The 17,761-nt window shown below is 40.0% G+C and overlaps 1 long non-coding RNA gene and 2 other non-coding genes across 3 annotated transcripts in view; 2 read left to right on the forward strand and 1 right to left on the reverse strand.

Annotated features, from left to right (window-relative positions):
* The first annotated feature begins 936 nt into the window (after positions 1 to 936).
* LOC122689208 overlaps positions 937 to 17,761 on the forward strand; it is a 29,388-nt gene continuing 12,563 nt past the window's right edge. Inside the window, exon 1 of the long non-coding RNA XR_006339746.1 lies at positions 937 to 976. This is a non-coding gene — a long non-coding RNA (uncharacterized LOC122689208). The remainder of the gene's footprint in view (positions 977 to 17,761) is intronic.
* Positions 2,521 to 2,627, forward strand: LOC122691019. The gene has a single exon (XR_006340270.1). It is a non-coding gene; the product is annotated as a U6 spliceosomal RNA (small nuclear RNA).
* LOC122691035 lies at positions 5,715 to 5,823 on the reverse strand. Its single transcript, XR_006340285.1, has one exon. It is a non-coding gene; the product is annotated as a U6 spliceosomal RNA (small nuclear RNA).

Below are 17,761 nucleotides of genomic sequence, written 5' to 3' on the forward strand. Positions count from 1 at the left end.
TAGAGGCCAGCTAAGACAGGAAAATCAACTGATGTCATTGGCAAAGAGGCAAACAGAAGTCTGGTTCATCCAAATTCGTTTCTCAGTCCAAATATGAAAACAATCACATTAATATAAAGTATGAACTTGGGGGGTGGGGTTTCCCTGGTGGCTAAGTGGTAAAAAGTTCTCCTGCCAATGTAGGAGACACAGGTTCAGCCCCTGGTCTGGGAAGATCCCACATGTTATGGAACAACTAAGCCCATGCACCACAACTATTGAACCCACACTCTACAGTCTGGGAGCTGCAACTACTGAGCCCACGTGTTGCAACTACTGAAGCCCATGCACGCTAGAGCCCATGCTCCACAACAAGAGAAGCTACCACGATGAGAAGCCCACACACCACAACTAGAGAGTAGCCCCCACTCACCACAATGAGAGAAAAGCCCTCACAGCAACAAAGACCCTGCACAGCCATAAATAAATAACATTTTTTACAAATATTTTTAAAAAATTATGAACTAGGGAATCAAGCCTGATACCTTTATGGTCAGATGTGGATGAATAGGCTAAATACACTCTTACCTGTGAGTGATATATTATCTATTATACGGTGTGTGTGCGCTCAGTCGTGTCCAACTCTGTGCGATCCCGTGGACTGTAGGCCACCAGGCTCCTCTGTTCATGGGATTCTGCAGGCAAGAATACTGGAGTGGGTTGCCATGCCCTTCTCTAGGAGATCTTCCCTGACCCAAGGATCAAACCCACTTCTCTTTAGTCTCCTGCATCATCAGGTGGGTTCTTTACCACTAGCACCACCTGGGAAGCCCTTATCTCCCACACAGATGAGCAATTCTTAAATTGTCTTTGATGGTATTTGTTTGACACAAGTAATTCTTGTCATTCAACATTTTTTCTTTTTTCTCTCTTTTGGTTCTTTGTATGGGCAAAGAGGAGACATGAAGACTACCCCAGACCTGATCCTAGCCTGCTGGTGAGTCGCTGGCTTTCTGGTTTGGGTGACAGCTGCAGATAAGTCTCACTGCTCCTCCTGCTTGCCAAGGCCCTATGCCCTTCACACTCTGGTAAGAGAGAAGAAATCAGTGCCTCTGAGCCAAGGCAGAAGCTCTGTAATTTGCAACTGCCATCACCTTTTTCAGAGTGACCTCCTAATAGGTGCCTCTTGGCAATGCCTGGGCTTAAGAAGAGATTCCTGCTGCCACCTTCTGGGAAAATGAATAACCGAAGTCAATGTTTGATTGGAATTCAAGGGGAAACTGAATTGGGATCTTGCTGAAGATTCATCCTTTTGATTAATTCCTTTACTCACCATTGGACCTTTGTTTGATATCTTCACAGTAGAAATAGCATCTATTTCAGGCCTTAATCAGCCAACTCATTCAACCTTTCAGTTCTTCAGTGATTCTGAAGAGATTAGAAGTTGTTTTTCAAAATATGTATTAAATACCTTTTTGCATATGCCAGTTTCCCAGGCAATGCAGAAGGATAATGAAACAGTCATGGCCTCTCTTCTCCAGAAATTTCTCATTGAGAAAAGGGCACAGGGGTACAAGATACAGGACAGAACTGAGGTGAACTGATACAGGTAGAAAGTTATTTTCCTTTAACATATTCTGACCAGAGACACAAATATTTTGAAAACAAGGTGAAGAAAGGGTAGAAAGCAAGGAACGAGGCCATCAGAAAACAAAATTTAATGGAAGCAGTTGAGATGAAATCCCACGTAGTTAATTAAACAAGGCCCCCTTAGGCAAGAGTCCAAATTTTCCTACATTGTATTTTTTCTGTCATTATCATCATCATTTTTTTTTTTTTTTTACTGTTACATTACATGTTATTTACTTCTTGGCAGCTGCTGCCTAAATAATGTCTTGGTAGCTGCCCCTGGCTCTGATTCCTTCTTTTTTTTTTTTTTTAATTTTTTTTTCTCTTTTTTTTTTTTCTGATTCCTTCTGTATCCAGAATTATTGTTCCTTTTTCTGTGTGGGGACACAGGAGAAGGATAACCCTGGGCTACATAGCTGAAAACAAATTGAACACAAATTCCACTTTCTTAGAAGTCCCCTCAGCCCTGGGAGGGAGGTTGCTGCTGCCCCCAGGACACTTTGGTAGGGCGCTGGGTACCTCCTGGCTCAATTTCTTCTTCTTTTCCCATTTCTTCTTCACTTCACTCCTCCAAGATTGTCTCTTGTCACTTCATTTAAGCAATGGCACAAAACCAAACTTTCAGCTATTATTACTATTTTTCCTATTGTTCTTTTAGCAGGATCCAGTCTTCTGCAAAGTTTGCCATTTTTTAGAGACAATATGGAGACTATTGGTGACTTTTTTATAAATGTTATCATTTATTTATTATAAATTTTATGCACATTTTAAAGTATAATTTAACATGGACTCTAGTCAAATTTTTGATGGACTAATGAATCTCCTCCTCCCCTCCACCCAAAACAGGTATGGCCATGTATGTACACATGTGAGAGGGGGTAGATGTTGGCCAACTTTCAATTTACGAAGTTAGTGCTCACTTTGGCAGCACATATACTAAAACTGGAATGATGCAGAGAAGATTAGCATGGCCCCTGCTCAAGAATTACATGCAAATTCATGAAGCAGTCCATATTTTTTTCTTGTATGTGCCATTAAACCACCTCCGGATGAGATGGGGGAACACTCTTTCTTTAATTTTGAAATTGTATTTGGAATTTATTGTTGCTGTGTACTAAGAACTTGGCCTAAATAAAATCCTACAAGGTATATTCACACAAAAAATTTTTTTTACCAAGTTTGAACCTTAGCATTCTAACAGAGCCTCAACTTCGAACTATTCTTGCCATTTTTTTGTGAAAAAAGAAAAAATTTTCACATTAGGAAAAAAATGGAGAAAGGACCTAATCTCAGAATCTAGCCATGTCATCTTCTGGAGTTCCAGAGATCCAGAGAAGGAAGCGAGAATGGAGGTGAAGATGCCAAAGACTGAGCAGGACAGAGAGAAGAAAAGTAAAGAAAATTCCACTTTTCCAGATCTTGTAGTACCAGATCATCTGCCAGAAAGATAAAGGAAATAAGCCTGGGGGGTAGTCATAAAACTTTGGAAGATCTTTTAAGGGAAATGGGAATTTCTTCCCAAAGGCAAACAAAAGATCTTTTGGATAGTATTAAGGCCCAGCAGCACCTGTGATCCCTTCTTGTTTAAGAAATTGCTGCGGCAGCACCTCACTAGTTATTGGTGATGATTTGAAGGGAAACAGAGAGCACAGAAACCATGGCCTGGAAAAATCTGATTTCAAGTCAAGAAAATGAAATATTTTGTTGTGAAGAACCCTAGAAGAGCATCTCACAATGCTAATAGTAGGTCCTTGAGGAAGTCACCAGTTTTGGTCCAGAGAACTGTGGTGGCTGCACCATGCCCTCAGCCCTGGTTTCTCATCTGGTTTATCTTCCAAGCACACACTGTGGTTGGTGTTGCTACGGCTGCCGGGGCAAGATAATAAAGCCCGTCTGTCTCCCCTGAGTCTGTACATGTATTTTATAACTTCATCAAGGTATAATTTACATATCATAAAATTGACCCATTGTAAGTGTACAATTCAAAGATTTTTAAATAAATTGACAGAATCATACAACTATCATCATGAACCAGTTTCAGAAGTTTTTCATCAAATCCAAAATTTCCCTCAAGCCCACCTGTAGTCACTTCCCACTCCCAATTCCCAGCCCTAGGCAAGTCCCTGTGGATACCATTTCTGGACATTTCACATAAATGGAATCATACAATGTGTAGGCCTTTCTGTCTGGCTCCCTTCACTCTCTATAAGATTTCTGAGGTTCATCAATGTTATAGTATATATCAGTATTTTGTTCCTTTTTATTGCTGACAGTAATCCATTGCTTGGATATACCATGTTTTGTTTATCCATTCACCAGTATTGGACATATGGATACTTCCTAGACTTTCATTATTATGAATCAGTTCAGTTCACTTCAGTTGCTCAGTTGTGTCTGACTCGGTGACCACATGGACTGCAGCACGCCAGGCTTCGCTGTCCATCACCAACTCCCAGAGCTTGCTCAAACTCATGTTCATCAAGTCAGTGATGTCATCCAACCATCTCATCCTTTATCGTCCCCTTCTCCTCCTGCCTTCAATCTTTCCCAGCATCAGGATCTTTTCCAATGAGCCAGTTTTTCGCATTGGATGACCAAAGTATTGGAGTTTCAGCTTCAGCATCAGTCCTTCCAATGAATATTCAGGACTGATTTCCTTTAGGATTGATTGGTTGGATCTCCTTGCAGTCCAAGGGACTCTCAAGAATCCTCTCCAAAACCACAGTTCAAAAGCATATTTATGAATAATGCTGCTATAAATAATGGACTTCCTGGGTAGTCCAGTGGTAAAGAATCTGCCTGCCAATACAGGGACACAGGTTCGATCCCTGGTCCAAGAAGATTCTGCATGCCACAGGGCTGTTTGCCATTACTAGAGAATCCTTGAGTAGCAATAAAACTAAGACATAAGGCAACAAAATAAATAAATAAATAGTAAAAAAAAAATAGGTTAAAAATATTCACATACAAGTCTTTGTGTGAACATATTTTTATTCTCTTGGGTAGATTCCTAGGAGTGAAATTGCTGGGTTGTATGAGGGTAGCTCAGCTGGTAAAGAATCTGCCTGGAATGCAAGAGACCCTGGTTTGATTCCTGAGTTGGGAAGTTCCCCTGGAGAAGGGCATGGCAACCCACTCCAGTATTCTTGCCTGGAGAATCCCCATGGACAGAGGAGCCTTGTGGACTACAATCCATGGGATTGCAAAGAGTCAGACATGACAGAGTCACTAAGCGCGACAACAACATGATTAGTTTATTAATAAATTTTCAAGAAACCTGTCAAACTTCTTTCCAAGTGACTGTACCATTTAAAATTCCCATCAGTGATGCATGAGGGTTCTAGTTTCTCCACATTTGTGCCAACACTTGGTATTATCTGCCTTTTTGGTAATAGCCATTCTAAAGCCATTTGGAATGTAGTAACATCTTATTGTGGTTTTAATTTGCATTTCCTTAATGACTCATGATGCTGAGTATCTACATTTTCATTTGCTTATTAGCCATTCCTATACCTTCTTTGGTGAAATGTGTACTCAAATCCTTTGCCAATTTTTAAATTGGCCTGTCTTCTTACTGAGTTTGAAGAGTTCTTTGTATTTTCCAGATGTAAGTCCTTTATCAGACATGTGATTGGAAAATATTTTCTTCCAGTCTATGGTTTGTCTTTTCTTTTTTTTTGTCTTTTTTTTAGAAAAGTTTATTTTTGTTTTATAATATTCATTGGAAACACACTGGAAGAGTATATATCAAATCTTCAACGGTGGTTATTCTGGAGCAATAGAAATTTTAGGTAGTAAACTTTTTACTCTTCTTGCTAAATATTTCTGTAATTAATTTTTTTCATTTTAATGGGTATTACTTTTTTATTTTTAAAATTTATATTTAATTGGAAGATAATTGCTTTACAATGTTGTGTTGGTTTCTGCCATACAACTACATGAATCATTCATAAGTATACAGATGTCCCCTCCCTCTTGAACCTCCCTCCCAATCCCCACCCCATCTCACCCCTCTAGGTTGTCACAGAGCACAGGGTTGAGCTCCCTGTGTTATACAGCAATCTTATTGCTGTATTCCCATTAGCTAGCTAACTTTTTTATTTTTAAAAAACAGGAAATGCTTCATAAATTTGCATGCCATCTTTGTGCAGAGGACATGCTAATCTTTTCTGTATTGTTCCAGTTTTACTATATGTATGTGCTGCTGAAGCAAGCACTGTCTTTTCATTTTCTTAACCATGTCTTTTGAAGTACAAACATTTTAAATTTAAAAGATGTCCAATTTATCAACTTTTTTCTTTCACTGAATTATCTTAGTACATTTGTTGAAATAATTGACCATAAATGTTCAGTTCAGTTGCTCAGTCGTGTCCGACTCTTTTCGACCCCATGGAATGCAGCACACCAGGCTTCCCTGTCCATCACCAACTCCCAGGGCTTGCTCAAACTCATATCCATTGAGTCAGTGATGCCATCCAGCCATCTCATCCTCTGTCATCCCCTTCTCCTCCCGCCTTCAATCTTTCCCAGCATCAGGGTCTTTTCCAATGAGTCAGTTCTTTGCATCAGGTGCCCAAAGTATTGGAGTTTCAGCTTTAGCATCAGTCCTTCCAGTGAATACTCAGGACTGATTTCCTTTAGGATTGACTGGTTGGATCTCCTTGCAGTCCAAGGGGCTCTCAAGAGTCTTCTCCAACACAACAGTTCAAAAGCATCAATTCTTTGGCGCTCAGCTTTCTTTATAGTCCAACTCTCACATTCATATATCACTACTAGAAAAACCATAGCTTTGACTAGATGGACCTTTGTTGGCAAAGTAATGTCTCTGCTTTTTAATACACTGTTGTAGTGCATGGACTTAGTTGTCCTGCAGCATGTGGAATCTTCCTAGAGCAGGGATTGAATCGGTGCCCCCTGCATTGGCAGGTGGATTCTTAACCACTGGGCCACCAGGGAAGTCCTCTAGTGGTTATTTTTAAAAGGATGTCTTAGGATACTATTTTCTACATATAGGACCATATTGTTTATGAATGAAGATAGCTTTACTTGGTGGTGGTGTTGATTGTACTAGCTAGAATCTCCACTACAGTGTTAAATGGAGATGGCAAGAGCAGACATCTTCACCTTATTCCTGACACTAATGAAATGACCTTTTCCTTCATTTCAAATAAGAAGTTTTAGCGACTTCCCTAGTGGTCCAGTGGTTAAGACTCCACACTTCCAATGTAGATGATGTGGGTTCAATTCCTGGTTAGGAAACTAAGATCCCACAGGCTGCAAGGTACAGCCAAAAGAAAAGAAGCTCTATGCAAAGATATTTTGATGATGCTTGCACAGTGACAAGAGGTTTGTTAAAAATATCTTTTTCCATTTTTATGTTAGTATTTAGAAATCTTTTTAAGAATTGCGTATTAGATGACTTCTGCTGCATAAGAAACAGCCCCAAAACATAGTGACTTAAAACAGTAAACATTAAATTACTTCCCAAGATTCTGTGGGTCAGCCGGGTGGTTGTTCTGGTGTAGGTAGGCCAACTCAGTTGGTGTTGGAGGGTACCAGATGGTGTCACTCACACATGTGGCAGTTGGCAAGCTGGTAGGTATAAAAGAGGCCTCTGCTGACCTGGTTCACCTCATTCTGGTAGGCTAGCCTGGGTTTAGGTTCCCAAGAACAGCATATGTAAGCATACCTCAAGCCTCTGCTTTCATCACATTTGCTACCGTCCTATGGGCCAGAGCAAGTCCTAAAGTAGCTTAGATTCAAGGGGTGAAGAAATATTCACCTCTTGATGGGAGGGGCTGTGAAGTCACATTACACAGGAGCATGGAAGCAGGGAATAGTGGAGAATTAGGGCCTTTTCCACAACCTACCACACATAGGTTTGATTTCTAACCATTAAATACTTAGAGGCCTCTGGGTGTCACTTACATTGATTATGAATTTTGTTTGTCAACAAAGTGTCCAGATATAAAACCTATAGTTTAACTAAACTATCATTGATTATGCTTTGCATAAATTAATTTTTCTTCAAATTATCTGATCTTAAGTATGAGGCTGAGTTGGAGCATAAAGAAGAGACTGCTAGGTGTTCTCTCACTTCCCTCTAAGGTCTCATTCTGATCAGAGGTAACCATGGACCATTCATGATCCTGAGAAAACAAAGACCTGCACTTCAGAGGCAAACTGTGAGGCTAATTGGGGCATGCAGATGGGGCTGAAGCTTCCAGTAACTTCACCCTAAGGCTCACATGGGTGTTGGCCTGAACTCTCATAGGACTCTCAGCATTCAGTTCTATGGTAGCAAGAAATACTCTTACTTTGCAAGGTGCAGTGAAGCTAAAGAATTTACCCTTGGCTCAGTTGGGTATTATATAAATTATTTTAAGAACTGTGTATTAGTGGTGCTGGCAGGATGCAAGAGCAGAACCACACACAACACTCACCAGCTGGACTGAGGGTGGGCAAGGGTCCACAGAGGCTGCTGGCTCAGGTGCGTTGTTGAACAGGAATGAGCTGTGGTTGGCCTTGGGCTGCTCAACCAACCAGAAGAAGTGGCTACTGCAGGCGGCCCACTAGCAATTCGAGACCACCCTGATCATTTTTTCCAAGAAACCAACATTCCCAACAGCCACCACTGTTGCCAGATAATGTGTACCCCTAGCAAACCCCTGCCACGTCACCAAACTTCCCTGAGGGAAATCAACAAGAACTCAATAAATGGAGAGGTATGCTGTGTTCCATGACTGGAAGACTCAATGCAGGAAAGATGTCAGTTCTTCCCAAATTGATCAAAATTTTTACTGCAATACCTATCAAAATCCCAGCCAGGGTTTATGTAGTTTTAGATAAACTGATTCTAAAAGTTATACAGAAGGACAAAGGAACTACAGTGTGTGTGTGTGTGTGTGTGTGTGTGTGTATGCTAAGTTGCTTCAGTCACGTCCAACTCTTTGCGACCCTATGGACTTTAGCCTGCTAGGCTCCTCTGTCCAGGCAAGAACACTGGAATGGGTTGCCGTGCTCTTCTCCAGGGGATCTTCCTGACCCAGGAATCGAACTAGCATCTCATATTTCCTGCATTGGCAGCTGGGTTCTTTACCACCAGTGCCCCTGGGAAGCCCAAAAGAATTTAGAAAAGGAAGAACAAAGTTGGAGGAATCGCACTACTCAATTTTAAGAATTTCGTTAAAACTACAGCATTCAAGACAATGTGGTATTGACAAATGTTCAGACACTTAGACCAATGGAGCAAAAGAGAGGGTTCAGAAATAGACTCACACAAATGCTGACTTTTGATGGAGTTGCATAAGAAATTCAATGAAAGCAGGAGAGTCTTTTCCAAAAGTAGTGTTGCTGCTGCTGCTGCTGCTAAGTCGCTTCAGTCGTGTCTGACTCTGTGCGACCCCATAGACGGCAGCCTACCAGGCTCCACCATCCCTGGGATTCTCCAGGCAAGAACACTGGAGTGAGTTGCCATTTCCTTCTCCAATGCATGAAAGTGAAAAGTGAAAGTGAAGTTGCTCAGTCGTGTCCAACTCTTCACGACCCCATGGACTGCAGCCTATCAGGCTCCTCCGTCCATGGGATTTTCCAGGCAAGAGTACTGGAGTGGGTTGCCATTGCCTTCTCCAAAAGTAGTGTTAGAACAGTTAGTAATCCATGCGCGAAAAATGAATCTTGATGGAAACCTCAAACTTTAGAAAAAAATTAACAAAAGCAGATTATAGAAATAAATGTCAAACATAAAACTATCAAACTCTTAAAAGGAAACATGGGAGAAGAGCTTGGTAACCAAGGATTAGGGGAAGAGTTCTTAGACTTGACATTAAATACCTGATCCATAACAGAAAAATGATTAAATTTGACTTTTGATGGAGTTAAAAGCAAAAGTTAAAAACTTTTGCTCTTTGAAAGACATGGCTAAAAGAATGAACAGAGTGAAGTTGTGACTAGGAGAAAGTATTTGCAAATCACATGTCATGCAAAGAACTTGTATTTGGAATATGTAAAGGACTGCTGAAGCTCAACAAAAAAAAAGAAGCCCAGTTTTTAAAATGGGGAGAAGATTTGAATAGATATATCAGCAAAGAGAATATAAGGTGGGATATGAACACATAAAAAGATGTTCAAGGGACTTCCAATAGTTAAAAATTCATCTGCCAAGGCAGGGGACATGGATTCTATCCCTGCTCTGGGAAGATCACACATGCCACAGGGCAACTAAGCCCATGGGCCACAACTACAGAGCCCACGCTCTAGAGTCTGAATGCAACAACTACTGAAGTCCACACACCTAGATCCCGTTCTCTACAAGAGAAGCTGTTGCAAATGAGAAGCCTGTACACCACAATGCAGAATAGTCCCACCTGCTGCAACTAGAGAAAGCCCATGAGCAGCAATGAAGACCCAGTGTAAACAAAATTAAATTATAAATTTTTTAAAAATTGAAACTACTCTAAAAACTATGACCGTGTGTATGGACAATATAAACTATGTATCTGTTAAAAAAAAAAGATATTCAACCTCATTACCATGAAGGAAATGCAGATTACCACCATGATGGGATGTGCTATGTGCTGTGCTTAGTCGCTTAGTTGTGTCTGACTCTGTGTGACCCCATGGACTGTAGCCCGCCAGGCTCCTGTGTCCATGGGATTCTCTAGGCAAGAATACTGGGGTGGGTTGCCATGCTCTCTTCCCAGAGATCTTCTCAACCCAGGGATTGAACCCAGGTGTCCCACATTGCAGATGGAGTCTTTACTGTCTGCACCACCAGGGAAGCCCAAGAATACTGGAGTGGGTAGCCTATAACTTCTCCAGGGAAACTTCCCAACCCAGGAATCAAACCAGGGTCTCCTGCCTTGCAGGTGGATTCTTTACCAGCTGAGCTACCTGGGAAGCCCCCTGTGATGGGATACACACGTTCTAATGAATAATTAAATAATACTGACAACACCAAATGCCGGCAAGAAAATGGAGAAACAGGATCACTCATATATGCTGGTGGGAAAGCAAAATGGCACAGTCACTCTGGAAGCTTATATTCACATAAAAACTAGTGCATGTGGGGAGAACAAGATGGCGGAGGAGTAGGTGGACATGGAGTACATCTCTATCCACGGATACATCAGGAATATACCTTCAGACACAGAAATGCATGCAGAACACCAGCTAAGAGCAGACAGGAGTACCTGACCAGTGGAAAAGAATATATAGACCCACGCAAAACTCAGTAGGATGAAGGAACTAGGGGAAAAAACAGGAGTGTAAGTAGGACTGGACCTGCCCTCAGTGGGTGAGGGAACTGAAGCAGGGGTCCGATCCCCACATTGGGGCAATTGATTGAGTCAGAGGAGAAACATTTAAGGCTGAGAGTGAAATAGCTGATCTGTGGCAGCCTAAATGGAATGATAATCAGACAGTCCTTCCAGCAGCCATACATATCCCAGACTATGAAGTGGCTGGGAGCTGGAGTTTAGGGATTGTGGAGCAATCCCTGGGCGAGGGCTGCTGTTGACTGCGGAGAGACAGATTGAGGGGATGTGAGGGAGGAGATTATGGTGGGAAATGCCTGTGGAGGAAAGCCGGGAAGCCATGGAAGCAAGGCGATAACTGCTGAGTCACGTGTAGGGGGTGGAGCCATCACCACAGCCTCTCTCGCCCCACATGCCAGCATTGGCAGCTGAACAGTAGAGAGGCTGGCCCATCAAACACCTGACGCACTGAATATATAGAATATATAGAATATACATATATAGAATATGTATATACATATATACATATATGTATATACATATACATATATAGAATATAATAGAATATATATACATATATAGAATATATGTATATTCTATATACAGACTAGGACCCCACCCCGGGTGCCCCTTTAAGTGCCTGACACACCGATCTACAGAGTAGAACCCCAGCCGGGGGGCCCCCTCTATGTGCCTGACATGCTGAGCAACAGAGAAGGACCCCAGGTAAGGAAGCCCTCTAAGTGCCTGAACGGGTGGAGCTACGGTGAAAGATCCAAGCAGAAATAAATAAAAAAGAAATGAAAGAAACAGTAGTAATGATTAATAAAACTAAAAGCTGGTTCTTTGAGGAAGATAAACAAAATTGACAAACCTTTAGCCAGACTTATCAGGAAAAAAAGAGAGAAAATCAAATCAACAAACTTTGAAATGAAAAAGGAGAGGTTACAACAGACAATGGAGAAATACAAAGGATTATAAGAGACTATTATTAACAGCTATCTGGCAATAAGATGAACAACCTGGAAGAAATGGACAGATTCTTAGAAAAGTTCAATCTTCCAAGACTGTACCTGGAAGAAATAGAAATTATGAACAACCCAATTACAAGCACTGATTGAAGCTGTGATAAAAAAATCTCCCAAAAAACGAAAGCCCAGGACCAGATGGCTTCACAGGAGAACTCTATCAAACATTTAGAAAAGGGCTAATGCCTATGCTTCTAAAACTCTTTCAAAAAATTGCAGAGGAAGGAACACTTCCAAACTCATTCTACGAGGCCACCATCACCCTGATACCAGAACCAGACAAAGACAACACAAAAAAGAAAACTACAGGCCAATATCACTGATGAACATGGATGCAAAAATCCTCAACAAAATTTTAGCAAACAGAATTCAGCAGCACATCAGAAAGCTCATACACCTCAATCAAGTTGGGTTTATTCCAGGAATACAAGGATTCTTTAATATATGCAAATCAATCAATGTGATACACCATATTAACAAATTGAAAGATAAAAACCATATGATCATTTCAATAGATGCAGAAAAAGCCTTTGAAAAAATTCAGCACCCATTTTTGATTAAAACTCTTCAAAAAATGGGCATAGAAGAAACCTACCTCAACATAGTAAAGACAATATATGATAAGCCTACAGCAAACATTATTCTCAATGGTGAAAAACTGAAAGCATTCCCCATAAGATCAGGAACAAGACAAGGGTGTCCACTTCCACCACTATTATTCAACATAGTTCTGGAAGTCCTAGCTACAGCAGTCAGAGAAGAAAAAGAAATAAAAGGAATCCAGATTGGAAAGAAGTAAAGCTCTCACTGTTTGCAGATGACATCATACTGTACATAGGAAACCCTAAAGATAGTATCAGAAAATTACTAGAGCTAATCAGTGAATTCAGCAAAGTTGCAGGATACAAAATCAATACACAGAAATCACTTGCCTTTCTATATACTAACAATGAGAAATCAGAAAGAGAAATTAAGGAATCACTCCCATTCACCATTGCAACAAAAATAATTAAATATCTAGGAATAAACTTATCTAAGGAGACAAAAGAACTGTACACAGAAAATTATGAGACACTGATGAAAGAAATCAAAGATGACATAAACAGATGGAGAGATAGTCCATGTTCCTGGGTAGAAAGAATCAATATTGTGAAAATGACTATACTACCAAATGCAATCTATGGATTCAATGCAATCCTTATCAGATTACTAATGGCATTTTTCACAGAACTAGCGAAAAAATTTCACAGTTCATATGGAAACAAAAAAGACCACGAATAGCCAAAGCAGTCTTGAGAAAGAAGAATGGAGCTGGAGGAATCAAGCTTCCTGACTTCAGGTTATACTACAAAGCTACAGTCATCAAGACAGTATGGTACTGGCACAAACACAGAAATATAGACCAATGGCACAAGATAGAAAGCCCAGAAATAAACCCATGCACCTATGGATACCTTATTTTTGACAAAGGAGGCAAGAATATACAATAGGGCAAAGACAGCCTCTTCAATAAATGGTGCTGGAAAACTGGACAGCTATGTGTAAAAGAATGAAATTAGAATGCTTCCTAACACCATACACAAAGATAAACTCAAGATGGATTAAAGACCTAAATGTGAGACCAGAAACTATAAAACTCTTAGAGGAAAACATAGGCAGAACACTCGATGACATAAATCAAAGCAAGTTTCTCTATGATCCAAATCCTAAAGTAACGGACATAAAAACAAAAGTAAACAAGTGGGGCCTGACTAAACTTAAAAGCTTTTGCACAGCAAAGGAAACTATAAGCAAGGTGAAAAGACAACCCTCAGAATGGGAAAAAATAATAGCAAAGGAAACAACTGACAAAGGATTAATTTCCAAAATATACAAGAAGCTCATACAACTCATTACCAGCACTTTTAAAAACAGCTAGAACATGGAAGCAACCTAGATGTCCATCAACAGATGAATGGATAAAGTAGTTGTGGTACATATACACAATGAATATTACTCGGCCAAAAAAAGGAACGCATTTGAGTCAGTTCTGATGAGGTGGATGAACACAGAACCTATTATACAGAGTGAAGTGAGTCAGAAAGAGAAAGATAAATATCGTATACTAATGCACATATATGGAATCTAGAAAAATGGTTCTGAAGAATTTATTTACAGGGAAGCAACGGAGAAAGAGACATAGAGAATAGACTTATGGACATGGGGAGAGGGGAGGAGAGGGAGAGATGTATGGAAAGAATAACACGGAAACTTCCACTACCATATGTAAAATAAATAGCCAATAGGAATTTGATGTATGGCTCAGGAAACTCAAACAGGGGCTCTGTATCAACCTAGAGGGGTGGGATGGGGAGGGAGATGGGAGGGAGGTTCAAAAGGGATGGGATATATATATAGATAGATAGATATATAGATATATATAGATATAAATATATACCTACGGCTGATTCATGTTGAGGTTTGACAGAAAAGAACAAAATTCTGTAAAGCTATTATCATTCAACAACAACAACAACAAAAAACCTAAGGTGAAAAAAAAAAAACACTAGTGCATGAATGTTTATAGCAACTCTAAGCATAATTTTCCAAAGCTTGAAACAATCCAAATATCCACAAATATATAAATGGATTAAAAAAAGTATGGTGCATCCTTATAATGGAATATTAATCCAATATTATTGATATACAGCACGACTTGAAGAAAGCTCAGTGTCATTATGTTGAATGAAAGAAACCTGTCTGAAAAGGTTATACTTCCTGATTGAAAAGGCAAAACTCAAGTGATGGGAAGAGATCAGTGATTTACAGCAGTTGGGGTTTTTTCTTTTTTCTTTTGGCTACACTGTGTGGCATGTGGGATCTTAGTTCCCCAGCCTGGGATTGAACTTGTGCCCTCTGCATTGGAAGGGTAGACTCTTAACCACTGGACGACCACGGAAGTCCTTACAGAGGGTTGGGGTGAGGGTAGGGTGTATCTAGAAAGGGATAGTACGAAGGAGTTGTGGGAGCTGATGGAAATATTTTTTATCCTGATTGGTATAGAGCTCACAAAGATATGTAGTAAAATTCATAGACCTGTACATTAAAAGGATAAAAGCCCATTTTGTCATATGATAATTAAAACAAAACAAAAGACACAACCCTTGTTCTGAAGAGTGCACAGATCAGTCAGAGAGCTGGAGTTCTAGCCGTGTCCTACACTGTATAACACAGAAGTCACTGACAGTGCAGTGAGAGCACAGAGCAAGGAGATTATCACTTGAGGGGGTAGAAATCAAAGAAGGCCACCAGAGAAATGACACTTCTTTGATTATCAGGCAGCTGTTGAATATATTTTCATGTGTATTTTGACCATTTATGGTGTTTAAAAAAATAATTTGTTATCCTTTGCTGATTAAAAATTTTGAATTTTTATAAGAATTTAAGAATTTATAAGAATAATTTATAAGAATTCGGTTTATAAGAATTCTTCATGTATTAATGATATTAACTCTTTGACTTTTATTTCCGTGTGTTTTTCCATTTACTTCCCTTTTATTCATGTGTTATAAGTTTTGTGATAAACACAATTTTATTTTTGATCAAGGAGAAGAGTAGATGTTTTTATTGATCTTGAACCCCTTATGGACCTTCATGTTGGGCAACCTGAAGGATGGGTGGACCACCCCAGGTCCTCTTGTTCACCCCATCTCTCCTCCAATGCTCATTCCATCCACCTCCTTCTCTGACTGTCTCCCACTGGCATTAGCGATAGAGGAGTGCCCCACATTCATTCTTTTAGTGATGCTGGGGCCCCCTCACCACAGGATTCCTTATCACTTTGATAAATGAAGGAACCCCTGCCCCTCTCAAGGGATGTAGTCACCCTGTGGGTTTTCTGGGGGGTTTCTAGTTCACATCATTGCTCCACTCCAGCACACCCACTTCTTTGACCCTTCTGCCATCTGCTCCAGCAGTCCTGAATTTCTAGTTCATGTAACATAAGGCTTTCTCCAGCCTTCACAGATGGCAGTGAAACTTCAAAGGGGTAAGGATCTAAAGAAAATCTTAAAAAGGTTTTTTTTTAAAAAAGGACAGATTAAATTCATGAGAATAGGATCAAAGTGATGTTTCATTTCTCATTCAATTGGATGGTAAGATAAGAGCTATTTGTTCATTGTTTCTCCTCTGATGTATGCAGTCTCCAGAGCAGTGCCTGGCACCTAGTGGACACTCACTCAGTAAATAATTGTTATACAACTGATTGGAGTAGTAGCTTGAAAAATAGTTTTAACCTAGATCTATATCACAACTCAATTAACTAGCAGGACAAAATATAGTTATGATTGGACAAATAAGGATGTGATGATCAATGCCCACCAACCTGAGGTGGAAAATGTACCAAAGAATGTACTCTCAGCTAACAGGAAAATAATATGAGGAAGTAGTGGGATGCAAGGGTCACAAAGTGAGCAAAGAAATCGGTATAGAATGCTGGTATAGATAAACAAACACTGACTATCAAAAAACATAACAGTAAGGACTTCCTTAGTGGTATAGGGATTAAGACTCCAAGCTCCCAATGCAGGGGGCCCAGGCTTGATCCCTGGTCAAGGATCTAGATCCCACATGCCACAACTAAAGATCCTGCATGTTGCAACCAAGACCCAGTGCAGACAAAAAAAATTAAATATTTTTAAAGTGTTTAAACAAAGTTCAGTTCAGTTGCTCAGTTATGTCTGACTCTTGGTGACTCCATGGACTATAGCACGCCAGGCTTCCCTGTCCATCACCAACTCCTGGAGTTTGCTCAAACTCATGTCCATTGAGTCGATGATGCCAAAGGTAACAAAAGGTAACAGTAATTATACACTTTACATTTCTGATAACTTTTGATAACAAGCTAGACATTAAATTACCAAAAATATTAACAGGAGAGGTTGGAAGAAGAATGTCCTGTGATGTTGTTTTGGTTAAATTGATTCTTTGGGCTTTTAAAAAGCAGACAATAGAGATGTTGATTAATTCTAGCCATTGGTAGAAAAAAGTAGGCTTTAGTTTGTTAAGAATTCTATATAAACATTAAAGTAATAGGAATAGAAAATACAACTTCCAAGTCACTGAGGAAAAAAAAAAGAATGAAAACCCCTAAATCAATCCAAGAAGTGAAACAAATGTTCATATATATTGATATTTTGTTATAAAAATATCTATATCCATATATGGGTAGATCAGGGCTTCCTGGTGGCTCAGTGGTAAAGAACCCAGCTGCCAATGCAGAAGACGAAGGAGACAGGGGTTCGACCCCTGAGTTGGGAAGATCCCCTGGAGGAGGGCATGGCAACCCACTCCAGTATTCTTGCCTGGGGAATCCCATGGACTGAGGAGCCTGGCGACTGTCCATAGGGTTGCAAAGAGTTGGACACTACTGAAGCAACTTGGCCGGCACATATATTAATTAAATAATGCCTGAAAGTTATTAGGCTTGAGGAATAGGATTGGCTTGTTTAGGACTTTACTTTGGGATAATTTTTGGAATTCAAACTTGTGAGTAATGACCATAATATGATTGGAGAAATAGTATATAAAACTGTAGAAAATCATTCAATTTTTATGAGATATTAATATTATTCATGCAGAAAATGAACACACCTAGAAATTTTAAATGTAATTTTATATGAAGGATAAAAGTAAATGACTTTTTCATGTATAATCAATGCTGAAAGCTCAGCTTCTCTGTATGTGAATGCGTGCTAAATCACTTCAGTCGTGTCCAACTCTTTGTGACCCCATGGACTGTAGCCTGCCAGGCTCCTTTGTCCTTGGATTCTCCAGGAAAGAATACTGGAGTGGATTGCCATGCCTTCTCCAGAAGATCTTCCCAACTCAGGG

The sequence above is a fragment of the Cervus elaphus genome, chromosome X (genome assembly GCF_910594005.1).
Source record: "Cervus elaphus chromosome X, mCerEla1.1, whole genome shotgun sequence".
In the NCBI taxonomy this organism is placed as follows: Eukaryota; Metazoa; Chordata; class Mammalia; order Artiodactyla; family Cervidae; genus Cervus; species Cervus elaphus.